The following is a 7,624-nucleotide window of genomic DNA, read 5'->3' on the forward strand; positions in this document are numbered from 1 at the left end:
ATACTTCCCTACCGGTCCACACTCTCTGCGGCGTGTCTCCGTCCAAAGGTACTGAGGGTGATCTGTTTATCAGCGTATGTCGCCGTCGACATTGCCTCAGCCCAAAACCCCTTGGGTAATTTCGCATGCGCCAACATACTCCGGACCCTCTCCATTATGGGTCCGGTTCATCCTCTCGGCCAGCCCGTTCAGTTTCGGCGTCTTCGGCACAGTAAACTCGAGCCGGATTCCCTTCGAGCGACAGTACTCCTCGAACTGCCCCCGGTATTCCCCTCCGTTATCAGCTCGTATCGCTTTCAGCTTCTTGCCGGATTCCCTTTCCACTCTCGCGTGGAGTTCTTTGAAGACGCACAACACTTGGTCCTTTGTCTTCAACGGTGCCGTCCACAGCTTCCGGCTGTGGTCATCAATGAATGTTGCGAAGTACTGGGCTCCGCCATGTGACTTCGTTTCTACTTGACACACGTCAGTGTACACCAACTCCAATGGTGCGCTACGTCTCGTCGGTGGCCTTGAGTGGAAGGAGGTTCGGTTCTGCTTACCGGCCAGGCAATCGGTGCACTTCTCCAGGTGCACATGCTTCACTGGAATAAGGTTGTCTTCTGCAAGCCTCTTCATCCCCTTCTCACTCATGTGGCACAGTCTCTTGTGCCACAGCTCACCGGCAGTGTCGGTTGCCACGTTCAACTCCTCCGGACACAACCAGGCATTTATAAGGTACAGTGTGTTGACTTTCCGGGCCCGAGCCACTATCAGGCTCCCCTTGCTGAACTTCATTACGCAGTTCCGGATGCTACCTGTGTAGCCTTCATCGTCTAGCCTCCCGGCAGAAATCAGGTTCAATCGAACCTCCGGAACGTGTCGGACATCCTTCAGCAACATTTTGCATCCGGTCGAGGTTGTCAACCACACGTCTCCTATGCCGGCAATCCGGCACGTACCCTCATTTCCCATCCGAACACAGCCATGCTTACCGCCTATGTAGGATGAGAAGTATCTTCTTTCCGGGGTCAGGTGGAACGACGCTCCGGAATCGACCACCCAGGTAGTCTCATCGCCGGCAATGTTTAGTTCACCTTCTTCGGTGATGAGCATGATCTCCTCTTCACTTGCCGCGAGTGCCGTCGTTCCTTTCCGGTCCTGCCCTCGCCGATCCGAACCATTCCGGTCCGTGGCTCCCCGGTAAGCACCATTCCGTTCCGAAGACTTCTTCGAATCGGTGTCGTCGGCTCCTTGTCTTTTCGGTAATGCCGACAATTCTTTTGGAAGTGCCCCGGCTTCCCACAGTGGAAGCATGTGGGCCTTCCTCTTGACTGCGACCGGGTCCCCGACTTCTCCCGTCTTTGCGGACTCCGGTTCCGTTGTCTTCCCCGATCCGATTCGGTAAGCAACATCTTCGGATCGGAGGCCGGTTCTTTATCTCTCCGACGTGCTTCTTCGTTCAAAATGCTTGTCTTTACCGTTTGTAGGGACAAGCTATCTTCGGTGCAGGAGGTGCTGAGGGTCACCACCAAGTTCTCTCAGCTTTCCGGCAATGTACACATCAGCATGATGGCTTGCATTGCATCCTCCAACGGGAACTTGATCGCCGCAAGCTGGTTCACGAATCCCATGAACGTGCTTACGTGTTCCACCATACTCTCGCCGTCCCGGTACTTGAGGTTCACTATCTTCCTCATCAGGGAGGTCCGGTTCAGCGCATTCTTCCTCTCGTAGAGGCCCGACAGCTTCCGCCACATCTCATATGCGTTGGTGTCGTTCGCCACGTGTTGTAGAACGCTCACGTCGACGTATTGCCGAATGGTTGCAACGGCTTTCCGGTTCAGAAGCCTCCATTCCGTCTCAAGTACCCCCTTGGGTATTTCCGACCTGTCGATCGGTTCATACAGGTCCCGAACAATGAGCAGATCCTCCATCTTTATCTTCCAGTCGGCGTAGTTCTGTGCATTCAGCACCATCATCCCCGGCTGCCCGCTGCTGCCGCCTTCCATTCTCTGCACTGCAGTCGCTCTGATACCAGATTGTTAGAAATTGACGCTTTCAAAACCTTCACCTCTCGGCCACAACCGAGGAAACACGAATCAATGCAGCAGTAAATCGAAAACACAGAGAGAGACTCGAATGCACAGGGTTTAGCGTGGAAAACCCTAGACGGGGAAAAACCACGGGAGTGGCAAGACTCCAACTATCACTATACGCAGGGAATGTACAATGGCGAGCTGCAAGGCGACGACCTTGAGCTCGCTGTCCTCGCCATAGGCGGCGGTATTACACAGAGGCGTCGACCTCTTCCTTTCTCTCTCTCTCACTCTCTCTCTCGGCTGCTCTCACTTCGCTCCCTCTAAGTGGAAAACAGAAAAATGAGCAACAACCACAAAACTGTTTGCCCTAAGTCATATTTATACACATATGACTTTCGGGCTATTTACAAATATAGCCTCGAGGGCCCTTGGCAAACATATTCACAAATATGTCCCCGCATCCGGATCTCTCTCCGGGTACATTCGTCATCCGGTTCCGTAGCCGGGGTCTTCATCATCCGGATCCGAAACCGGGTCTTCATCATCCGGTTCCGATACCGGGTACTCCTCAGTCGGGTCTTCATTCCCGATTCCCGGACATCTGACCATCCCATCCGGAGGGACCGTAATCCCAACACCACGGTCCAGGAAATGTATTTTCCTCGGTTATGGACTAGATGGCTAAATGGGATTGTCGCCGAGTAGGCCTCTAGCACTTCGTATACCTCAGGAATTATGGACCGGTAGTAAGCCAAACTACCACAAGCTGAGGATTTTCGGATGTGAGGCGTATGCCCCCATCCCGAAAGATGATCGCCGCAAACTTGCACCACGGTCCAGGAAATGTATTTTCCTCGGTTATGGACTAGATGGCTAAATGGGATTGTCACCGAGTAGGCATCTAGCACTTCGTATACCTCAGGAATTATGGACCGGTAGTAAGCCAAACTACCACAAGCTGAGGATTTTCGGATGTGAGGCGTATGCCCCCATCCCGAAAGATGATCGCCGCAAACTTGCACCACGGTCCAGGAAATGTATTTTCCTCGGTTATGGACTAGATGGCTAAATGGGATTGTCGCGGAGTAGGCCTCTAGCACTTCGTATACCTCAGGAATTATGGACCGGTAGTAAGCCAAACTACCACAAGCTGAGGATTTTCGGATGTGAGGCGTATGCCCCCATCCCGAAAGATGATCGCCGCAAACTTGCACCACGGTCCAGGAAATGTATTTTCCTCGGTTATGGACTAGATGGCTAAATGGGATTGTCGCGGAGTAGGCCTCTAGCACTTCGTATACCTCAGGAATTATGGACCGGTAGTAAGCCAAACTACCACAAGCTGAGGATTTTCGGATGTGAGGCGTATGCCCCCATCCCGAAAGATGATCGCCGCAAACTTGCACCACGGTCCAGGAAATGTATTTTCCTCGGTTATGGACTAGATGGCTAAATGGGATTGTCGCCGAGTCTGGGACCTCGAACATAGATAGATTGTCCGAAGTTCGGACATCGTGTTCAATGAGTCGGGCATGCATCAATCGGTCGACAAGCCGATCGAAGTCCGAAGGGTAACCTTTTCTGATGTGCCAACCCTTCCCGAAGGCCCATCACACAACACACGGGCAGCCTCACGGACATGACCTGATATCGCTCACGCCATTGCAGTCGTCAGTAGATTTATGCATAATCCCGACCGATCGCACTGGAACACAGTCAAGCATGTGTTCAAATATTTGGTGGGCACAAAAGACCTTGGTATTCTATTCGGTCCGAACGACATCTTAGGCATAGTAGGATATACCGACTCTGACTTTGCGGGCTGCAAAGGCAATCGTAAATCGACAACCAAATATTGTTTCAAATTTGGTAATGGAACCTCTCATGGAAATCGAAACTTCAGGAGTGCACTGCCACATCAACGACTGAGGCCGAATACATAGCCGCATCCGATGCGGCGAAAGAGGCCTTATGGCTCGGTCGGCTGACGACACGTTTCGACAAGCCGAAATCGGCTCGACTCCAATTGTGTACCGTGACAGTCAGGGTGTTGTTGCTTGGTTGAAAAATCTGGTTCATCACAACGCCTCCAAGCATATTGACGTTCGATGTCATTTCGTTCGGGACTGCATCATTACAGGGAAAATCGGTCTAGAGAAAATATCGACAATTGATAATGTCGCGAACACATTAACCAAGTGCCTTTCAGTGGATCGATTTCGATCCCTTCGGCATCGAATGGGCGTAATGAAGAATTAGTCCGATTAAATCAGACACTCAACATGTTTCTCGGATAATAGACTTGGATAGTTCGAACTTCGACTTCAGTCTCTTCGAAGTCGGCCAATATGGCCTTTTGCTCTTCGGAGTTCACCGACTCGAACGAATTCTCGATTTTTCGTAAATCTTACATATCAATTTGTGTTGTACATTCATTTCGGTCTATAGATTTCAAATGTATACGTCCATTACGGGCTTTTAATGGACGTATACATACCGTCTCCTTTTGTACACACTAGCCTTAGGCTATTTATGAAAATAGTGAGAAGGGCAGTTGCCATAAGTCAGTCAATATATAAACTAACTTCGTAACCTAGTTAGTGGTTATTGGTTTAAGTTGTAATATATACTCTTTACATTGTGCCTAACTCTTTGTCTCTCCTCTTCGACTGTACTTGTTGTATTGTTTGTCTTTGCTGCTATAAAAGGTTACAATCTTGTATCCACTAACGATCTTATAGGAGCTTATAGAAGGAGAGTGTCGATCTTGTTCTGCATTAGATGATGACGATCCCAACAGTAGGTAGCTAACCTCATTGGAGGATCATTTGATTACGTCGAGACTATAATCTTGTGGTAAATAGAAATTTTGTGCAAGCATGCGTTAGTACCAGGTATGAATCCAAGCCCATAGTGGTGGTATGGGACTCTATTAAGGTGTCGGACATGTCTTGATCCCTTCACTCAAGAATGGTCTAGTGAATCAACGCCCTTTTTTCTCTCTCTGCCTCTTCATTTTCTTATCGGTTTCCTTATTTTCGTGCTTATATTACATAGATCCCTAACAAGCTAACCTAACCTAATATTTAAAACTAGAACCGAGGCCCTTTGGCAAGTTGACAATTGGACCTTAAAAGGGTTATCTCAATCCTTGGAATTAAAAGTAATCCTCCCTTCTTTACATTCTCGATTAACCCTCAAAATCTTCTACTTAGGCATAGAAAATTACAATAAAAACTACCACAGGATAAGTCATGGTTATGCTTGTAACACATTACAAGGCATCATGGGTTATGTTGGCAATTTCCATTTCTTTATTGAGATATTTACAAAAAATCACAACCTTTAACATACGATATCATGGAAATACATGCCTACATGTGAAGTTTAAGTGAGACCATTGAGGATGTAACTACAGAAGATGACATTGTTGTCGATGAAGAGTTACGAAGTTTTCCTGTCTTGATCAGTCTTGGGTATACTAGTAGGTGTGAGTCATGGAGGAAAGTGTATAAATGACAAGTCTTACTTTTCCATTTAGGGTAAGGTTCGGCCCCACCCCACCCCACCACGTCGTACCGTGCGTGCACCAAAAAGCACTACAATTCTGCACCATCTTGACTTCCCCCAATACACAGACGAAGCAAAAAATGTCTTGTCACTCCAAATCCATGAATTTCGCCCATCAATTTATGGGAACATTTAGTTCGGAATGGCAATAATTCAAATAAATTATATCAATAGATGCATGTAATTTAATCTTAGAAGCCTTGATAGTAGTATGAGATGCAACTACAGATACATACTAATAACTATATTGTAAGTACGGTGAAACTCAGTTAATGCCTTTCAGACATATATTATATAATGTGTTGTAAGCAAGCAAAGCTATGAAGGTGGGAGGGACCGAAAGCATCTAGCTCGTGTTTGTTGGTTGTAGAGTGTAGTTATGAAGGTAGGAGAGGAGGAGGGACATGGTCAATGGACATAGGTTCAACACAAATTCTGTGGGAATGAAGCATCAAAAGTTTTGAATATGGGTGTGCATGCATATTATATTGGCCAAGAAAGAAAGAATGCATTTGGTGATGTTTTAGGCCGCTCACACTCCTTGTAAAGACCCGATGGTCACCAAAAATGTATATTCTATGGCTTGTGTAGTCATCATTCAATGCCACATGCAACTCATGAAGTTGCTTGTTTAACTTTTGTTTCTAAATATTTGAGCATAAATTGTTTAACTAATGTAGGAGGTGATGGTGGGGAAGATGGGAGGATGTGTTTTAACCTAGGATAAGGAAATGTGTCTCATGTTTAGAGAGGGGATAATCAGAGTGGTTGTGGATCCTACTATTAATTATAGGTTTCCTAAGGTTCGTGGTTGTGAGTCCAAATTTTGGTTCGTGGTTTTCTAGTATGTGAGTCTGTAGTGTATGGGGAGAAGGGGAAATGTGAGTTTGTTCTACCTAACCACATGTACATATTACGTGTTGAAGGGGGCCTATCTAGTATGTAAAAAAGATGTTTACAAGGGTGTAAGACATCTAATTTGTTGAGCATGCCTCTGTACTTGTTTTTTGGTTTGGATGTATAAACTAGAGTTTTAGTTGGGGGGTGATGATTTATTTTAGTTGTTACATAAGTGAAGGGTATGTTCACTAACGTTAAAAAGGAGACTAATGTGATTGGATAGAAGGAATGATAGGTGCATGCACTATCATGATTTGGACAACCAATGAATGGAGAGCCTTTTAGAAAGGCACATCTATTCAAGGGGCCTAGGAAAAGGTATAAATATGAGGCTTAGTTACCCTCCTAAGCACATTATGTCCAAAGGCTGCTGTCTTGGACACCGGTGGTGCGGGCTAGGTTTTCGTCACGACGATCGTGTTAATCTCTTTCAAGGTATTAATCATCCTAATATCTAGTAGTATGGGACGTTGGTGGTATGTTGGCTATGTCTTGATCATAGCTCGGAGGTGGTCGGGTGGAACGAGTTCTTCTATTCGATATATTTACCTTATTTTATTTTATTGGTGTATTGATTAGTAATAGACTCTTAATAGTCTCGAAACAAGCTCAAAACATGGTTGGGACTAGAGAGATCAAGCCATAACAATGATTCATTATCATTAAGATTAAGCAAGATTACAATGGGGGTTTACTACAAGCTCCTTAGAGCCAAAATGTTTTAGGAGAGTGAGAGAGAGAGAGCTTCTTAGAAAGTAGCAAATCGGGGAATGAGTCCAAACTGAGGCGTGGTCCTCTTTTTATAGGCCAAAGATGGCCATTTGGGACTGGATATTCCCTTGCGACTGTTCATTGCTATTGGTTTGCCCCAACTGTAACACATCCGATTTGTTGAGGGGCTCTGTGATTGGAACCACAACACACCACGCCGATGGATTGAGGTGAGGGCCTTCTCGATGAATAGAGAAGGCATCCATGGCTCGAGGTGTTATTCATGGGCTTCTAAGTCTTTCCAACGGATGGAGAAGACGCCCATGACTCATGGTGTGAGTCATGGACTTTTGGCGTTGTCGTGAAGCAATTGTTTCAACACGTTCACGTTCACAAGTGGAAGGATCGCACATAAGGAATAT

This window comes from Azolla caroliniana, unplaced genomic scaffold (assembly GCF_043228905.1).
Source record: "Azolla caroliniana isolate FFs.n. ecotype wild unplaced genomic scaffold, voAzoCaro1.0.p SCAF_20, whole genome shotgun sequence".
NCBI lineage: Eukaryota > Viridiplantae > Streptophyta > Polypodiopsida > Salviniales > Salviniaceae > Azolla > Azolla caroliniana.